The sequence below is a fragment of the Schistocerca piceifrons genome, chromosome 4, assembly GCF_021461385.2.
Source record: "Schistocerca piceifrons isolate TAMUIC-IGC-003096 chromosome 4, iqSchPice1.1, whole genome shotgun sequence".
Lineage (NCBI taxonomy): Eukaryota > Metazoa > Arthropoda > Insecta > Orthoptera > Acrididae > Schistocerca > Schistocerca piceifrons.
Window position 1 is genome coordinate 42096806 of NC_060141.1, and position 21150 is coordinate 42117955.

A 21150-nucleotide genomic window follows, 5' to 3' on the forward strand; every position below is an offset into this window, starting at 1 on the left:
GAGAAGGCGAGTGGAAGACCTGGATATGTTGGAAGGGTTTAACGAAATTCAGTACATTTATAAAGGAAATCGCACTCAACAAGCTAGTGCGAACAAGTCTAGAGTATTGTTCCAACGATGGAGTCCTTATCAAGTAAACACGACAACACGTATCTAGCAAATTCATAGGAAAGGCAAGGCAAGAAAACAGATAACGTTGGTGCAATGAAACCTCTGCCCGGCACTGCACAGGGCTTGCGGAGTGTATACACTGATAAAGCAAAACATAATGAACATCTTAATAGAGTGCTGCTCCAACTTTCGAACGCAAAACAGCATTTATTTTGCGTGGCATTGATTCGGTAAGTCATTGGTGAATTACGCGATCGGTCGCAATGGACCAAATGATTCAGCCTTACATCACTGGCCTTCAAGGTCACCGGATCTGACTGTCTGTGATTATTTCGTGTGGGGGTTTATAAAAGTCTCTGTTTATGTGCCTCCGTTACCAACAACAATGATGAACTGAGACATCGCGTAACAGCAACTGTGGAAGGTGTGACTCTAGACATGCTCGTTGCAGTGTGGGAACAATGTGTTACCGCATTGACATATGACCTGCATCTCAAGGGGAGGGGGGGGGCATATTGAGAACCTATGAAAAGTTTGAAAAAAAATTGAGTTTCCCGTTTATCAAAAAAAAGAAATTCATTGTATATCTGAATTAGTTTCAGAAATATAGACGTGCGAAATCGAATGATTCTTTTTGATACGTCCTGTACTTGAACCAAGGCGGCACGCGATCAGTTTACGAACTCAGCCGTTCCACCCTTGCCGTTTAGGACTTGAGGTAAATCGCTTGGTTTCTGCATTACGACAACGGCTGCACTGTTCGAAAATGGTTCAAATGGCTCTGAGCACTATGGGACATAACTGCTGAGGTCATCAGTCCCCTAGAACTTAGAACTACTTAAACCTAACTAACCTAAGGACATCACACACATCCATGCCCGAGGCAGGATTGGAACCTGCGACCGTAGCAGTCGTTCGGCTCCAGACTGTAGTGCCTAGAACCGCTCGGCCACTCCGGCCGGCGCTGCACCGTTGTCCGCGCTGTCGCTGTTGCTAGAATAATGGGCCTTCCTTGGCCCAAATCATAGGAGTTTGGGCTTGACTAAGCTATTCCTCCTCACTTCCTCGCTGTTAGGGATGTTTTTCCCTGTAGTTTGGATGGGCCTCTGGTTAACTGTAAAAGAAAGAATTATCGGCCAAATGCCTCTGGCGGCTTCTTATGCTTCTTCTTCTTGCTGTTTCCAGACTGCCTGAACTCGATCTTGTTGAGACGGGAGATGTCCACAGGTGGCGTCTGCTGTTTGATGTACAGGACGGCTTGATCCGTCATGTACCTCCAATCGTCGTCGGTGAAGATCGGATGGCAGTTTATCAGCTCCAGACTTGCACGCCGGACGAGTTCCCTCCCGTTGATCTTCTGGTTTAAGGGTTCACACCCCCAGTGGAAAGAATACGGATTATGGGGTAGAGGGGGGGGGGGCGGATATTGGTTACCGTGAAGGGATAGGGACTGCCATGATAGGGGTAGCTGCCGTCGCATAGGGAGTCTGCGATCTTGGTGAGTAGTTCCCTCCCACAATTCTTGTTGGGGAGGGGCAGGCACTAGAACGGCTCATCTTCTCCCTCTGTGTGCATGGGCTTCTCTTCCGCCGTCTGCGTTTCTGCAGAAGCAGAAGTGACAGCTGCTTCCAGGGGTGCCGTGTTCTTGCTGTGGGCGGGTGGCCCATACTCCATGACCACCTCCCTAGCAGCCAGAGAGGCGGTCGTTTGTGTTGCCGCGTCTGCCCCCATACTGGTGGGGGTCGGCGGCTCATCAGGTGTCGTGCGAGATGCGAGGTACAGGGCGACCTTCAGTTGTGTCACCTCCCGACGCATCTCGTCCAGTTCCGTCCTCAGGGCCAGCCGGAGTGGCCGAGCGGTTCTAGGCGCTACAGTCTGGAACCGCGCGACCGCTACGGTCGCAGGTTCGAATCCTGCCTCGGGCATGGATGTGTGTGATGTCCTTAGGTTAGTTAGGTTTAAGTAGTTCTAAGTTCCAGGGGGCTGATGACCTCTGAACCATTTGAACCGCCCTCAGGGCCCCCCTCTCCTCCGCCATGGCGGATTTGAGCGCGGTGATGGCGTCCTCGTTGCCTTCGCGGAACACGCCCTCGTCGTCTTTGTGGCGCAGCCCGCTTCCCCTACTGGAGTAGTTGTCCGCGACCCCCCGACACGCTTTATGTAGCCTCCAAGGCCAGTGCTGCTACCTGCCGTCTGTGAGTGGTCCCTGCACGCTGACGTGGCACGTAGGTTTGTCTCGATCGTGTACATCCTTTCCTAACTGCGACATGTGGAAAGGCGGCATTCTGTCTCGCAGTGGGCAGTGGTCACGGTGTGTGGTCCACCAGCGTATTACCTCTCCTCTACGTAATTTGGGCCCCACCATTTTCGTCGCGACATCGGTCGTTAATATTTGTTTGGAGGCTACTTCTGTTACAGCCCTTTCCCCGTCATTCTCCGTCACATTTAAGTTGCCGCGAACCGTTCTGAAGTAAGCAGTTACGTCAGTCTCGAAGTGGCTACACCAGCAGCACGCCCCCTCTGTCGAGAAAGCCACGGCGGTGCCTTAAATGACGGAGTTGCGCGGCGGGCGTCATAATTTCTCGGTCTGAGCGCTCGTTATACCGCGGCGCGGTAATCGCCGCCGCTCTGCTCAAAGCGTGACGCCGCCCCATGTGGGTCAGCAGCCCGCAGGTGGCTGAGTGGCTGGCTGTCTCACCCAGGTCCTCCGTGTCAGTCTCTCTCCATGCCTCATCCTGTGAGATCTTCAAAACTGTTCACCGCTGCTACTATCTCGTATCCATCTCCAAGAGGATGATGCTGTGGTATATCGAGAGGTTGTAACAATGCAAAATTGTACTGAAATGCAGGAGGATCTGCAGCGAATTGACGCATGGTGCAGGGAATGGCGATTGACTCTCAATGTAGACAAGTGTAATGTGCTGCGAATACATAGAAAGAAAGATCCCTTATCATTTAGCTACAAAATAGTAGGTCAGCAACTGGGAGCAGTTAATTCCATAAATTATCTGGGAGTAGGCATTAGGAGTGATTTAAAGTGGAATGATCAAATAAAGTTGATCGTCGGTAAAGCAGATGCCAGACTGAGATTCATTGGAAGAATCCTAAGGAAATGCAATCCGAAAACAAAGGAAGTAGGTTACAGTACGCTTGTTCGCCCACTGCTTCAATACTGCTCACCGGTGTGGGATCCGTACCAGATAGGGTTGATAGAAGAGACAGAGAAGATCCAACGGAGAGCAGCGCGCTTCGTTACATGATCATTTAGTAATCGCGAAAGTGTTACGGAGATGATGGATAAACTCCAGTGGAAGACTCTGCGGGAGAGACGCTCAGTAGCTCGGTACGGGGTTTTGTTGAAGTTTCGAGAACACACCTTCACCGAGGAGTCAAGCAGTATATTGCTCCCTCCTACGTATATCTCGCGAAAAGACCATGAGGATAAAATCAGAGAGATTAGAGCCCACACAGAGGCATACCGACAATCCTTTCCACGAACAATACGAAACCGGAATAGAAGGGAGAACCAATAGAGGTAGTCAAGGTACCCTCCGCCACACACCGTCAAGTTGCTTGCGGAGTATGGATGTAGATGTAGATGTATATGTAGAGGATACGTCTGATGTCAACAACATAACAGCAGTTCACATAATATGCAAAAAAACTGGTGATTTCTCAAACTAGAGAACAAGAATGCGGTGCCGCAAAATTCGGTCCTGGGTCATCTGCTGTTCTTAACATATACACTACTGGCCATTAAAATTGCTACACCACGAAGATGACGTGCTGATTTCTCATACACAAACAGCAGTTGACCGGCGTTGCTTGGTGAAACGTTGTTGTTCAAAAAATGTTCAAATGTGTGTGAAATCTTATGGGACTCAACTGCTAAGGTCATCAGTCCCTAAGCTTACACACTACTTAACTTAAATTATCCTAAGGACAAACACTCACACCCATGCCCGAGGGAGGACTCGAACCTCCGCCGGGACCAGCCGCACAGTTCATGACTGCAGCGCCACAGAGCGCTCGCCTAAGTTTTCGAGTGCTCCAGGTTTGAGAACCATAAAGTACTACTGGCATTATTAATGTCTTATACAACCGTAGCTTTAGTTGTTGCGAGACACTTCTACATTTTAATATAGGGTCTAGAGAGTGATAGTATCTGTTTCCCGCCTGCAGTCGTGCTTTTATCTCTGCTTCAGTTGATGTTACTTCTGTAAAAAAGATCCAAGGTATTTGAACTCTTTCACATGTCTATACCTGGTGTTGATCACAATTAAATCTTGAGAGTTCTGGATCTTTCTTCCTATGGTCGTATACTCTGTCTTTTCAGAGCTAATTTGTAGACCGATCCTAGCTGCCAATAATTCCAAGGTCTGGATACTTCTCTTCAGATATTCTTGTGTGCATGCTAATAGTGCAATGCCGTCTGCATAGGCCAGATATGTAATGTGTTCATTACCAATTTGAAAGCCCTTGATGTTTTCTTTGTTGAAATCCCGCATTACCTTCTCAAGCGCCAGGTTGAAGAGGACAGGTGATAGCCCATCTCCTTGGCGTAATCCTGTTACAACTTGGAAGCTTTCTGTCATTTGAATGCCTACCTTAACCTTAAGTTTTGTGTCATTTAGGCATACCTCTACCAGTTTGACCAACTTCTTTGGTATACCAAACTCTGTCATAGTTCTAATCAGGCTAGGTCTATGTATACTGTCGTAAGCCTTCTTGAAGTCTACAAACAGGAGATGTATCTCTCGTCCGTATTCGTACATTTTTTCACAGACCTGTTTTAGGAACAAAAATCTGGTCCGTGGTTGATCGCCCTGCCTGGAAACCTCCTTGGTATTCTCCAATTATGTCTGTTGCTATAGGTTTTATTCGTTCTAATAGGCAGTTGGAGAAGATCTTATAACAGGTGTTGAGTAGCGCTATGCCCCTGTAGTTGTCACATACGGATTTGTCTTTCTTTTTATATATGGGGCATATCACAGCTACCTTCCATTCCTCTGGTATTTCATGTTTTACCCAAATTTGCTCGATTAGCTTGTGAATTTTGAAACAGAGGATTTCGTCTCCAGCTTTGAGAAGTTCAGCAGGAATACCGTCCTCACCTGGACTTTTACCATTCTTAAGGTTTTTAATCTGGTTCCTTATCTCTTCAATGGTGGGTGGAGGATATTCTGGGTCTACTGTTACTGGTTCATCAAACTCAAGTAGTTCGGTTGGTTCATCAGAGTTTAGTAATTCTCTGAAGTATTCCATCCATCTTCTTCCAATTTTTTGATCTTCTGTTAACATTCTTCCATTGGCATGTTTTATAAATCTGTGTTGATGGTATGTCCCTCCTTTAAAACTTTTCACTTTTCTATAAAGTTCTTTATACCTATTTCCATGAAAGTCTTGTTCAGCTTCCTCCATGATACTTTTAACATATTTTCTCTTTGCTTTCCTCAATGTGGCTTGGGTCTGCCGTCGTGTTTCTTCAAACTTCGAAGAAGAAGAAGAAGAAGAAGATTTTGTATGACTGCATACCTCATACGTACTACGTTTTTGTTCTTGTGTGTGACACGCTACTCCTGGTCTGCTATTTTTTTTTCTTTTGCATTTGTTTTCTGAGTTGGAAAAGAGAACAGCTAGTCATCTCATCTGCATGCCATATAACTTATTCAAAATATACTGTTGTAAACTGCATTTGTGTCTCATGAAAAATTCAGTAACTCGATCTGCAGTCACAACAGCTACCACCGTAGAACCACTATAATGCACAACGGGGAAACCGAGGAGCATGCTGTCGAAACGCGTCGTCCTGGATATTGCTATTTAACGTGACTGAAGTACCTAATGATGAGGTTTATAAACAGATTTAGGTTTTCTGTGATTCCCCTAAATTAGTTCAAGGAAGGCCATAAGAAGCGCCCCTTCCTTTTTCAACTGAGGCAGATTTCCGGCTCCTGAAACTCCCGGCTTTCCCGTCCTCAAGTACAGCCACGTGGTGCAGGGAGAGACGCCCGGTCCCGTTGTGTCCCGGAAGCGCAGAGAGCGGCCGCATCGTTTCAGGAACGCCGGCGCGTGCTATTTAAGCGCCGCGACGCCCCTTCCGCTTCCCCGCGTCTCGCGTCTTCCACAGACGCTGCCGACGTCGCGGCGCGGCGCCTACATATCTTTGGCGGCAGTGTTGCCACACGCCGTCCACCTTTCTCTGTGCCACCCAGACAGACCTTCGATTTAAACACCTGATCTGACCAACTCTTCAGTTCCTTACACGGTGCTCCCGCCGCAACTGTTCAAAGGGGTGTGAAGCTCGAAATCTAGGACAATTGCAATGAACCTAGAAACGATACTCGGTCACGGCGTACTTTGCACGCCATAAACAAAGTATTCTTCTTACAATTTTATCTATAATGAATATTGCTGTCGAAAGTCTGTGTCTGTAAAAATAACGATTTTTCCTTTTTTTTAAAAAATAAAATAACATTTGCGGCTGCCAGTCACGGCGCTCCGGGAAACTATTCCCGTTATCGAGTGAGTTTTTCGTTTACTGTGCAGCATTGGACGAGGTGTTAGACAACGTTGTTGTCTTTCCCCACCGTTGTTTAAAGCATACCTTGAAGAGATTATTGGCTGGTTCAAATGGCTCTGAGCACTATGCGACTTAACTTCTCAGGTCATCAGTCGCCTAGAACTTAGAACTACTTAAACCTAACTAACCTAAGGACATCACACACATCCATGCCCGAGGCAGGATTCGAACCTGCGACCGTAGCAGTCGCTCGATTCCAGACTGTAGCGCCTAGAACCGCACGGCCACTTCGGCCGGCGAAGAGATTATTGCGAAAGGCTTAAATGGGAAAGAGGAATATGTATTGGTGAAAGAGAATGGAATGTATAAGTTTTGTTGATGAGATGATATTAGTGGCACAAAATCAGCGGACAGTGAATAACATGCTGAAAGATCCGAATGAAGCTTGTGCGGAATATGGGATGCAAATAAGCACAGCAGAAACAAACAGTATGGTCATGAGTACAAGACGCAGACTGTCCAGTATTAAAATAGGACAGTCTACCACTAGCCAAGTAAGTGCGTTTAAATATCTTGGAAGCACAATAACTGAAGATTTGAGATGTCAGCAGGAGGTGAAAACTCGAATTGCCATAGCGAAGGAGGCATTCAACAGAAAGAGGAGATTCTTATGTGGCAAATTAGATAAAGGACTAAGGAAAAGGCTTGGCAAATGTTTTGTCTGGAGTTTGGTCCTGTATGTGGCAGAAACATGGACGCTGACACGAGAGGATGAAAAAAGGTTAGAAGCATTTGAGATGTGGATGTGGAGGAGAATGCAGAGAATAAGCTGGATGGAAAGAGTGAGTAATGAAAGAATATTGGAAAGGGTTGGTGAGAGAAGATGTCTGCTGGATGTTGTAAGAGAAAGGAAAAAGAACTGGTTGGGACATTCATTGAGAAGGGAGTGCTTGCTAGCAGATGCTTTGGAAGGATTGGTTTGTGGGAGGAGACTGAGGGGAAGAAGGAGATACAAGATGATAGGCGACATAAAGGGAAGAGGAAATTATGCAGACCTGAAGAGGATGGCAGAAGAGCGGACAGCCTGGAGAACTACCATGTGAAAACCTGGCTTTTGGCAGAACACCGGTGATGACGATGTGCCTTTTCTAGGAGTTATGACCCAATGAGTGAGCTGCTGCGTTAATTCTGATAACTTTACTGTAATGTAAACACGCGCCATTTTCACGCCTTCCCCATGATAATAGTTATACGAGGTTTGACCTTCGAAACGCGTAAATGTTATTGTTTTTTTGCACTGTAAATAGGTTGCTCAGCCGATATTTTAACACTGACTACAACAAACACGACCTCGTATCCACTGCGGATAAAACCAAACGCTCAGTTTTCCAAATAATGATATATATTCCCCTTTAGATAGATCGGAATTTGGAAGTAACTTTTACTTACGAATTTTTTGTTGTCCTCAGATACATCACTTTATAGTTCACAGTACCCATTACAAAACAGAAATATTCACAAAGATATGGTGCATATTATCCACGGAAATATGATATTACGCATGGTCAATGTAATCTAGTCCGCCTCCGGTAGCTGAGTGATCAGCGAGACGGAATGTCATACCTAACGGCCCGGGTTTGGTTCCCGGCTGGGTCGGACATTTTCTCCGCTCAGGGACTGGGTGTTCTGTTGTCCTTGTCATCATTTCGTCCCCATCGACACGCAAGTCGCCGAAGTGGCATCATCTCGAAAGACTTGCACCAGGCGAACGGTCTACCCGACGGGAGGCCCTAGCCACACGGCATTTACATTTACAATGTGATCTAAAGAGTGTCGCAGGAACAGTGGTTAATATTCGGTGGTATGACACGAAACATCATTCGAAGCAAAAACGTGTAGTAAACGTGAACTCTAAAATGCCTATCGTAGGAGCTGAGAGCACTACTTCATCTTCGATACTGTGAAACAAATGTTTTCTGCTGCATGCCCTTTGCTTTCCATATTTTTGGAGGAGCGACTATGGACCAAAACAGTGAAAAAAATCCGGTAAACACGGGCTCTAAAGAGCGCACCTTAAGAACGATGAGCATTTGTTCATTTTTTTCCTCGCTATTGTAAAACAGATCCCTTGTACTCATAAAGTGCTCTTAGGTCTTAAAAAGAGCATTTTAGAGACCAAGATCACTAGACTCTGTTTCTTCGAATGGTCCCTTAATGTTGACCATTCTTTCTGGGACGCCCTATATAAGTTGGTTTTAGTGCTCAGGGCGTTTTTCGTATCAATTCTGAAGACCTCGGACCCTGATGGACTCAAATCGACAATGTAGCAGTGGAATATATACTTTGCTGTGTACTAACATAGATTGAATCACTGCCTTGTATCTGAAGGTCATCGGAACAGATTTGTAGGAAACTGAGTCAAAAACATTAATCAAATCTATGAATCCCAAACATAGAGATAATTCATACACTGCTCTGTTCTGTAAGTTCTTTCGCGACGCGCAAATGGAATATTTGTGCTGCGTCAAGTTCTTAAACTATCTTTTTCCTCAGCCTGAAATAATTTAATGAGCGCAGGCGGTGATAATTTTACTGAATATTCGACATATTGTGAACAGGAAGCTGATATGTTCATTGTTTTTATTTTCCGTCTGTCTCCTTTTTCGTGAAGGCAGATGACTGACCGTGTGATTTTATGTCGTATTCGGATATGACACGCTATGACTTTCTGTAGAAAACGAGTGTGTGGGTTCAAAAATGGTTCAAATGGCTCTGAGCACTATGGGACTTAACATCTATGGTCATCAGTTCCCTAGAACTTAGAACTACTTAAACCTACGGTATATTGATAAGTTTCACTTATGGACCGTCTGGCAGCAACTGAATAAAACACAATTTTAGTGCCATACGCGTTTCGCCTTTATTTTCTGCAAGGCATCATCAGTGGCAGGTTGCGTAGACAGTTTCTTACATATTACGCTCCTGTTGCATTTTTGGTGTTGTTCTTCTTCCTATGAGCGCCAGTTTGCTGTTTTTTCCACATTCCACAGCACTATGCACTGAACGCTTGTTTTAATGCAATTGCATTAAAACAAGCGTTCAATGCATAGTGCTGTATAATAAGCCCTACATACTTCGTTGTTTTCAGAATATTATAGATATATGAGAACATAACAAAAATCCCAAGGAGGTGTTCAGGAGTACACAAAATGTCATCAAACAGACGTGTTAATGAAGGTAATCTGCAGTAACTAATACAGGACTTACGGAAGTGGTAAAGCGACAATGTGGTTTGTGAGTATTGCATTAAAACAAGCGTTCAGTGCATAGTGCTGTGGAATGTGGAAAAAACAGCAAACTGGCGCTCATAGGAAGAAGAACAACACCGAAAATGCAACAGGAGCGTAATATGTAAGAAACTGTCTACGCAACCTGCCACTGATGATGTCTTGCAGAAAATAAAGTCGAAACGCGTATGGCACTAAAATTGTGTTTTATTCAGTTGCTGTCAGACGGTCCATAAGTGAAAATTATCAATATACCGTAGTATTACGCGCAACTGAGGAGGACAGGACCACAAAAGTTGAAGATGTCTACTTAAACCTACCTAACCTAAGGACATTACACAACACCCAGTCATCACGAGGCAGAGAAAATCCCTGACCCCGCCGGGAATCGAACCCGGGAACCCGGGCGCGGGAAGCGAGAACGCTACCGCACGACCACGAGCTGCGGACGAGTGTGTGGGTCGAAGTAAGTGGAAACAGTGAAATACAATAAAAACATTATGGATAAAGTTCACCTTCTTCTACTACAACATCGTCAGTGATGACGCTGGCCATTCTTTCCAGTACCACCTTCTTGTATGTCGATCAAACAACTTTATCAGAAACGCGGCAGTACACGGCTTGATCTCCCATATCGTGAAACGCTAAACAGATAACCAAAAGCCTGCGTCAAAACAAACATGCGCCCAACTACAAAATGCATGACACTCAATATAAGCATTACTTGTCGTTACATAATATAAGGTATCAACATACTGGAAAAGCGGTTAGTGTGTTATCTCTACTTTTTCTACGCAGTGACTTAAATGAACACTATTGACACATATTACTATATACCCGTGAACATATGTGCAACATTATGTCGAAACATTATGTTAAATTTTGCAATACTCACAAACCACATTGTCGCTTTACCACTTCCGTAAGTCCTGTATTAGTTACTGCAGATTACCTTCATTAACACGTCTGTTTGATGACATTTTGTGTACTCCTGAACACCTCCTTGGGATTTTTGTTATGTTCTCATATATCCATAATATTCTGAAAACAACGAAGTATGTAGGGCTTATTATACAGTAAATTATGACAAGAAATCAAGTAGCTACAAGCTGGAATACGTAGCTCCAACATAACTAATTATCTTACATCTGTTAATAATCTTATCGCTGTTTTTCAAATATAAATCAATTACCCGCGGCACGTATTGCTTCCAGATTCGCCACTCAATTTTATGACGAAAATTCCGTTTATCAGTACTCTGTGGAGCAAACTACTTGTAACAGTGTTGCACAGTTACCGTCCTTGTATATCAGGTTAATATTTTGTACCATTCGTCTTTAATAACTTCAGTTCAAAGTTCTTTATTATCGACTGCATTACATAGAGCGATCTGCTACTGCTCCAGAGACACTCTTTCTGTCTTGCTGCGCCAACGAGTCTACATATTATTACTTTTTCTTTGCCTTCGGTTCATGGACCATGCATATTTCTTTCCACTGCATTACGCCGTTCGATAAAAACTGCTAATATTTGATAATGACAAAATCTTACGCAATATTTCTTTTTAAACAATATTTTACTTCTGTTACTATGATTGTTACTATAGTATTGGGTTGGTCACAAGTTCGTAACGTTTTTCCGTAGTTAATAAACGCAACAGATATACATAACAGAGACGTAAGTCGTCAATATTATATTCCTCTTCGCTGCTTACAACAGTCTGTCAACGCTGGGGTATCTTTTCGATTCCGCGACTGTAGAAATCGCGTGGTTTTGAGGCGAAGAATTCGTCGAACCATGTTCGGAGCGTATTTTCATCCAGGAAGGAAGTTCCTTGAAGATTGTTTGATAGATAGGGGAAAAGGTGAATATCTGGGGCGCAAGAACAGGCAAACAAGGTGGGTGCGGAATGACTTCCCAACCCATTTCCTGCGTTGTATTGTTTGCCAGTCTAGCAAAATGCGGGCAGGCGTTATCTTGAAGTAGCATCTCTTCGCGCAGTCTTTCTGGTCGTTGTACTTGGATCGTGCACGCAAGACGTCTCAGTTGCTTACAGTAAATGTCAGCAGTGATAGTTACACCTCGGTTGCAATTCGTAGTACACCACAGCGTCGCTCTTCCATCAGATACGCAACATTACCTTCTGTGGATGCGCACAGATTGTTGTACGAGGAATTGCTGGTTTGTTTGGGCTCAAACATTCCTTTTTTCCGTATGTTAGCGTAAAGACACCATTTCTCTTCACCAGAAACGACACAGGATAGGGACAGCCGGTGTTATTCACGACCCAATTGATGACGAGTAAGCAAAGATGAGCACCCGTGATTTTGGCTTGGAGCATGCGGTATCTGTTGTTGTTGTTGTTGTTGTTGTTGTGGTCTTCAGTCCTGAGACTGGTCTGATGCAGCTCTCCATGCTACTCTATCCTATGCAAGCTTCTTCATCTCCCAGTACCTACTGCAACCTACATCCTTCTGAATCTGCTTAGTGTATTCATCTCTTGGTCTCCCTCTACGATTTTTACCCTCCACGCTGCCCTCCAATGCCAAATTTGTGATCCCTTGATGCCTCAAAACATGTCCTACCAACCGATCCCTTCTTCTAGTCAAGTTGTGCCACAAACTTCTCTTCTCCCCAATCCTATTCAATACCTCCTCATTAGTTACGTGATCTACCAACCTTATCTTCAGCATTCTTCTGTAGCACCACATTTCGAAAGCTTCTATTCTCTTTTTGTCCAAACTAGTTATCGTCCATGTTTCACTTCCATACATGGCTACACTCCATACAAATACTTTCAGAAACGACTTCAGGACACTTAAATCTATACTCGATGTTAACAAATTTCTCTTCTTCAGAAACGATTTCCTTGCCATTGCCAGTCTACATTTTATGTCCTCTCTACTTTGACCATCATTAGTTACTTTACTCCCTAAATAGCAAAACTCCTTTACTACTTTAAGTGTCTCATTTCGTAATCTAATTCCCGCAACAACACCCGACTTAATTCGACTACATTCCATTATCCTCGTTTTGCTTTTGTTGATGTTCATCTTATATCCTGCTTTCAAGACACTGTCCATTCCGTTCGGCTGCTCTTCCAAGTCCTTTGCTGCCTCTGACAGAATTACAATGTCATCGGCGAACCTCAAAGTTTTTACTTCTTCTCCATGAATTTTAATACCTACACCGAATTTTTCTTTTGTTTCCTTTACTGCTTGCTCAATATACAGATTGAATAACATCGGGGAGAGGCTACAACCCTGTCTCACTCCTTTCCCAACCACTGCTTCCCTTTCATGCCCCTCGACTCTTATAACTGCCATCTGGTTTCTGTACAAATTGTATATAGCCTTTCGCTCCCTGTATTTTACCCCTGCCACCTTCAGAATTTGAAAAAGAGTATTCCAGTTAACATTGTCAAAAGCTTTCTCTAAGTCTACAAATGCTAGAAACGTAGGTTTGCCTTTTCTTAATCTTTCTTCTAAGATAAGTCGTAAGGTTAGTATTGCCTCACGTGTTCCAACATTTTTACGGAACACCCTATTTTTGAACCTACCGCACCGCATCCAATTGTCGCACGATGCTGGAATGATAACAATCGCATTTCATCACATTTGCCAGTTATCAAGTACACTACTGTGCATCATTGTGGATTAATGCGTATAAAAGATTTTCTTCAAATCCCGAACGTCTACCTGGAGGTGGAGAGTCACTAATATCAAAACGATCTGCCTTAAAACGAGCAAACAATTTTCTTGGGGTGTTGTCTCCAATGGCATTATCTTCATAGACGCTGAAAGTGTTTCTGGCTGCCTTACCTGCTGTCATCCCTCTCTTGAACAGAAGAATGTATCGAAAATTTTCCGATTTTTCCTTTTGGCATTCCGTTTTTTAGCGTCCGCAGATCCGCTCGTATCTCCAAATGACAAAATGGCAGCACGTAAACTCAGACAGTAAAAGTGAACTACGAATAAAAATGACAATCGATAAATAAACCCATTGAACAGGAATACTAAAGCGCAAAACAAAAACGCTACGAACTTAATGCACCGAGCTAATACAATCGGAGAAAGATCTCCGACAATTGACACAGTGTTGCCAACTTTCAACTGCGAGCGCAACTGGCTGCAGGCAAAAACAATAGTCGTTATGCAGCTTCCCCAACAATGAGACGTTGCCATAGAGACGTAAGGAAACTCGCGTTAGTGATTGATTGACGCAGACGCGAGACGCAGTCGCGCAAAGGCCACTGCAACTGTCACGGAGCTTTTTGTGCGGTCTCTACTACAGGTGCTCGCTCTCTACTACAGGTGTTGAGATGTTGTTGAAAAAAAATCGAAAGTAGCCTATCTCACTGAGGAAAAAGATACAGCCGTACAACCTTTGAGGAGTTGTATAGCCACCCCATAGGAAGTGCTGTCTTTTTAGGGTCTATGGTTATGTGTGAGTTTTGAATCACAAGTGTTGGCATCCATTGTGCGGTGAATATGATGAGAGTGTGTAGATTTTTAATGTCAGATTTGCGTTGTCGTTGTCGTCGTCGTCGTCGTCGTCGTCGTCGTCGTCGATGATGATGATGATGACGACGACGACGACGACGACGACGAAGTGACAGTGTACGAAAAAGATGAAGGAATGAAGATTGGAGTTTAACATTTTCTCGACGATGACTCCGTAGAAAGATAGTAAAAGTTGAGACTAGGGAAGACAATCGGTTGTGCCCGTCTACAAGGTATTAGCCTTAAGTGATAAAAGAAACCACGGAAATTCTAAATCTGCAGGGCCAGATGGGGATTTCAACCGTTGTTGTCCCGAACGTGAGTCAATTGTCTTGCGTATGGCCACTTCGCTTGGAGGGGAAAAGTTAAACGAGGTTACGGTTCATCATCTGCTCCTCTCGAATAGCACCATGGGGGCAAAGAGTTTAAAGTCTCCATTCGACGGACGAATCACCATCAGTAATATCACGTATATTTACTCAGTGGGACAATACGGAAAAGTCTGGATTCTTACCCAGGACACCTGCGCAGTCTCACGATCAGGAACTGTACGCCTTCACCTCTTATCACTTCCCCGGTCAAATCTGGATCCATGAAAATTTATCCCACCTCCAGGATCCGAATCGGCTCACTCGGAATTGAGCGCAACAACACCGGATTGTATGGTTCAAATGGCTCTAAGCACTATGCGACTTAACTTCTGAGGTCATCAGTCCCCTAGACTTAGAACTACTTAAACCTAACCAACCTAAGGACATCACACACATCCATGCCCGAGGCAGGATTCGAACCTGCGACCGTAGCAGCAGCGTGGTTCCGGACTGAAGCGCCTAGAACCGCTCGGTTACAACGGCCGGCTGTCCCGGATTGTACAAGCGGTCTCGACTACAGAGCTGGGTCAGAGTTCAAAGAATAGCATTTTATCAACTATGATAGTTTATCCTTCTACTACGAGTCTGAGTACGAAAATTCCGGATGTGAAGAACTGAGTAATGTGTTTTAGGCAATCTCTATGGTGCACAGAACAATGCCGACATCACGTCCCAGAAATTCACAAAGCCATGTGTCGTTAAGTTCGGCGCCTGATTCTTTCAAGAAGAAACGCTGTGCGACTTCGTTTGAAAAAGATAAAATCTGATATTAGGAAAACATCTTTCTTAGATTTGTGTCGAATGGATAGCCAAACGTAGAGATGGCAGATTTGTTATGGACCTAATGAAAAAGACTTTCTGCATTCCATTGATACATGAAGGGAAGACACAATACTGCTAGATGATAATAGCGGAACGTTGGGCTACAATCCATAGTTCCAAATGATCTAGTGTAACTGTGTGCTGCTCTTCATACGATGCCAGGGGATTTACCTGAAAGGGTGTTCCCTTCCGTTACTTTGTCCCAGTTGACAACTGAGTAGCTGCTATGTTGGAGCATATCTCTACTTATTCTCGGGTAGACGTGACTCTGCATCCAGCCACAGCGGTGTCCACCACTCGTCCCTGTCCTTGTCCGTCTTAGTTAAAGCTGCGTCTCTAACGACCTCAATGTCAACACGACGTTGTACTCTAACCCTGCCCATTGTTGTCGTATGTTCTGTAAATACAGTACAGCTGTGTTGTGTATTTATCAACTGTTTCCTTCCGTGCATGTTATATACACTTGGTGAAAGGTCTTCGTCTCTTGCAGTCATATTATTGTGGCGCTTCAGACGTGAAATTGGAAATCATGATGAAGATGATGATGAATTGATGATGTGTGGATGGACATATTGCCTTAGAAACATACAGTAACTGATACTAAATGTATCTGATTATTTCTGTCACAGTTGACTATCAGTGTTTCCTCACTGGGAGGCCACCTTTGGTTCTGAAGGTGGTCCTAACGATCGAAAACCCATCGTGATCAGCTGTACCTTTTTGAATCATTAACTGAAATAAATAATTATGTTTAGTATTATTGTTATTACTGTTATCGCTATTATAAATAGAGCTATACAGTAATTAACAACAAATATTTTTCTTTTTCTAGCAGAACGAATGAACGCAAGAAAGACTGTGATCTTCGAGGGGACAAATCTTCTCTGATAGCGGCTTGCTGTGTGGCGTCGTGGGTTTGCTGAAACAACTTAGAGGAGAAGAATCAAGGTAAACAATTTTTGAAAAAATACAACTCACAACTCTCGAGAACATAAACACTAATAGAGACAGGCTCAGAGTACAAAGAACGCACAGGTCACATGGATACGAGTGAGGAACATATCAACCATTACATGGCCGGAACTGTAGCGCATTCACACGAATACTACATCCTGATTACCTCCTTGCCGCTTTTTCAAAAGAGAAAAGAGACTTTACGTGCCCCCCCCCCCCCTGCGTACCAGCTTTTCAGCTTACAACGCAGCTCATCGATCACCAGGGGTAAAAATGACATATCCTTCATCCCACACACAATAGGTCAGATTATCGTGAATGTTGTGTTATCAGGAGTAGTGTGACAACATAGAGATCAGCGAGCCTTTTATTTACTTTTGTGGAAAGCGTAATGCTTTCGGTTCACGCCGTAATGCCAGAATCAACAAATGTAAATCCGATAAATTGTTTTAGTATGACGTGGGCGTGAAACACAGTGGCTTATGTATTTATAGATGTCAAGTAACAACAGAGATTAGATATTACAGAAAGTAACGAAATGAAGGAAAACGAAACTAATGGTGCGAACCAGTTCGTTGTGCAATGTGAGGAAGTGGGGAAAGAGTGGTCCAGGCTGCGATTGATATGTCAGGGAAGACATGAAAAACTCCGAGTAAATACCCCAGTGAGATAAACTGCAAGGTGCTGCACACGAAGACCAAGTCTTGGTAAAAAAAAAAAAAATCAGCTGAAGAGAAAAGGGGAAAGAGAGGTGGAGACCTAAATGTGGTACAAACTGTTCGGGAATTTCGAAATAGCATATAAAAAGAGGTGAAGTGATTTGTGCAATACAGAAATGGATCTTTGCCTTGTATCGCTGTAAGAAGTGAAGAATATTCTGTAAATAGTCCAACAGTTTCTTCTGTACTAGTTTGCTACAGCCATGAAGTGGCTCCTGAGGCGAAGCTAGATATTTAGTGTTCATTTACCCGTCGGCGGCTAGCGAAATCTCTCGCTTAGCGTGAAACGTCTCGTCGAGGTCGGCAGATATTAAATTTTCAAATAACGCGTTTCAATTCGCCTCGTGTGAATAAAGTAGTTATTGGCACAACCCGTCGGTGTTGATATTATTACCGTCTGTGAATAATGTTCGTCTATTTTGCTCTAATGAGTGTAGAAAAAACACCTAAAAAAAGACAGTAAAGATGCGTACAGGGTGTTCCAAAAGGTACCTTACAAATTCAGAGTCATATAACTCGACTTGTAATTTAACTTGGAGAAAAAAAGTAAAGTTTGTCTGATGCACCAACTCAAGAAGTTTTTTTTCTGGTTCTTTAATCGAATTCTACGTGCGCCCCTTTGTGCCACGTAGTCTCTGGTCGATATTCCAGCTCCGTATAGTTCACTTTAACATGTCAACGTGAAACGTCTCAGTAGCCGCTGTTAGTCTTGTCTTTAAGTCAGCAACACCATATACTACACAGGTTTCCTGTGACAATACTCATATTTCAGTCCTTACGCAAACAGATGAAGACGCTTTCGAAGTGCTTGGTGCACTGTCGTATGTGGGATTCGCAGTCCTTTTGAAGCCTTAAGAACAAACTTCTGTGATGCTCGCTGGAAAACATGTTGAATTCTTTCCTTATTTTGTAATTCTTCCTTGACTTGCCTACATGGTGCTTCAAATCCACTCTCCCTGTCCCGACGATGTTCCTGTGTCATTTTCTTATGGATGGGCGAGAGAATGGTGGTTTTCCATGTAGCGTTCTGAAATTTATGCGAATTTGGATGTCTGACTTCCTTTCAAAAAACAAAACAACACACTTTCTTTTCGTGTGTAGACATCATTCTTAGACTCATTTGTGGTACCGTTGTAGCCTGGAAAGGCAAAACATTTATTCATTACCTTATTTAAAAAACTTTGAGATACTGCACCACAAAAACTTTACTTTTTTCACTACGTTAATTAAAAGTTCAGTTATGACATTGAAGCTGTAAAGTACCTTTTGCGACACACTGTACTTAAACGTAGCATGAGACGTATTGACAGTAAACGCATTTCGATGCCGTTTACTCATAAAGCAGCGCATTGGACGTCATGCTGCTTAATGTACAACAGCCTGACGAGGAATCCAATGAATAGCATATTTCGGTGTTCATTATTTGTGAATGCCTCGAATAAAAGGCATTAGCAATAAAAATATTATTTTTCTTGGTGTTTCCAGTAACTTGTCTTGCCTTAAAATCTGTTTTTATGGCAGTTAAAATCCGTGTTTTACAACAGGTGAAATCTGCTCGTTTCCAAAGACAGTTCACTGCCAATTCACTTGTCAGTTACACAAAATACATGAAGAAGTGAGATATCAAGGTAAACGCTTCTGCTGAAATACTTTAGCGAATCTCGTGTACAAATCGAACGCAGTTTTTCTTTAAATGAGTGAAGTTAGTGCAATATATTGCAATCTATTGTCTGTTCTGTTGCAATGCGTGATACATTATTAATACTATTGTCTAATAATCCGTATGATTAAATCATTTTCTTAAACGTTTTTGCAATCCGACCGCTTAGTATAGTTGTGCATTGTAGTTTCATTTCTGCTTGTTTCCCATTTTACAACTGCTTGCCAAATATTTTATTAGTAATTAATATAACTAGCTTTTGAGGTACAAGGAGAAACAGAACGTAGGAAACAAGATGCACGTTGGGTGGAGTTCCAATTGACGACATTTCAGTCGACCGTTGGTGTCACAGGCGATAAGCTTCATGACATGCATTGTTTCAAGTATAACAGGAGATTACAAATAAGTGTCAAGTAACGCGTCACACCACTTGTCAAAAATAACGTGTCAGTGCGTTACAGTAGGAAACTAACGATGTTGAAACTCAGTGCAAGCAAACGATCAGAAAATGTTTCTGATGGATTGTATACTTAGGATCATTGTTAAGCACTGTGTTGATGTGGGAGGAAAGAAGGAAAGTTGGAGTCCCACGTCCAGACGTCATTAGAGACACGGCACATACTCGAACGAACCAAGCACGACGGTGTCAGGATAATAGACCGTGATTCTGTTGCGGCACTTCCCTCAAATTAGTTACAGAACAACGCAATACCGGGGCGGCTATACGGGGTAGGAACCCCGATTCTTCCAGACGAAGGTCCAGTGTGGTAACCACTGCTCCACATCTCCCTTTATAATGTCGGATACCCCAGGTTCTCTTCTTGTCAAAATATAGTACCTCTCCGTCCACTGGCTCTGGGGAGTCCACCAGTAGCGACCGACCGCCGTGTCACCCTTCCGCCAATGGTGTCACTGGATGCGATATGGAGGCCCGCCACTTGAAGTCGCTACTTCTCAGTCAAGTAGCACCTCAGCTGGCGCCAACAGGCTGAGTGCACTCTGCAACAGTCCTCCCGCCAAGCAAAATCGCTGGGAGTCGAACCCAGTACCTCGGCACGGCAGTCAGCCTAGCGGATCACTTATCTGCTGAGGCGGCCAAGCTAGTCGTGGGGGGAGGGGGGGGAGAGGAAACAACCCCATAAAATGAGAGCAGGACGTCAAGTCGAGCAAATTTTCTAAATAATCTCAGTCGGAACCGTAGCGTTTTGGTGCTGAGGCTACAAAAGTCAGCCAATCAACGAGGAGCGTGGGGAAGTGTGTTCTACCTAAACAGAATTGCTCCAGCTAATACCCATTATGCTGAAGAGCGCATTTTCTAGTTAAATTAGTTGAAGATAATAATTTCAGTTGAACTATCAAAGCTAGGCAAACTTTTAATTCCTCTTCATGGCTGGTTACGTTGAACGCGAATTTTCTGTGATGTTTGACAGGTATGGCTTGACCATTACATCATCTACGCTGAAACTACCGTAATGAGATTAATTTTTAAGATAATAAGCTGAAATTCAAATACACGATTGTAGTCAAATAATCGGCTTGAGGTATTTATTACCGGCCGCGGTGGCCGAGCGGTTCTAGGCGCTTCAGTCTGGAAGCGCGCGACTGCTACGGTCGCAGGTTCGAATCCTACCTCGGGCATGGATGTGTGTTATGTCCTTAGGTTAGTTAGGTTTAAGTAGCTCTAAGTTCTAGGGGACTGATGACCTCAGCTGTTCAGTCCCATAGTGCTCAGAGCCATTTGAACCATTTGACGTATTTATTATATAAATAATGAATCTAAAGGCCACTTGTTCTAATTTTAGCTAATGTACAAGAGCACACGAATGATCTTAAATTCTAATAATAACGATATCTTAGTAAATGCGAACTGAAAGAATGGTGAAAAAGAAAGCAGAAATGAGATTTTAAGTACTTTTTAAAAAAGAACATTTTTTGCAGCAAATTATCGACATTCCTGCCTCTTACATCTCTAGAAGGTTGACATCGTCGAAGAAGAAGTTATTTCGCGCAACCTCTCCAAAAACCGCACTGCTAGGCACATCTGAAAACATTCCCTTACCGGACAGACTACCACTACCTGGCTCTACAGGGTTGCCACAAGTTCTGGGAATCGGGGAATTTCAAACGTGGAAAATGAGGGAAATGTGAAATGTCAGGGAAATTGAAAAAACACTGGAAGATTTCGTTTTTGGCTCAACGAA

At 43.6% G+C, this 21150-nt stretch overlaps 1 protein-coding gene across 1 annotated transcript in view; it reads left to right on the forward strand.

The window, feature by feature from the left end:
• The window catches only part of LOC124795581, a 479635-nt gene that overhangs the window by 268896 nt on the left and 189589 nt on the right, over window positions 1–21150 (forward strand). Inside the window, exon 3 of the mRNA XM_047259653.1 lies at window positions 16449–16564. The gene's annotated coding sequence lies outside the window, so the exon portion shown is untranslated. The remainder of the gene's footprint in view (window positions 1–16448; window positions 16565–21150) is intronic.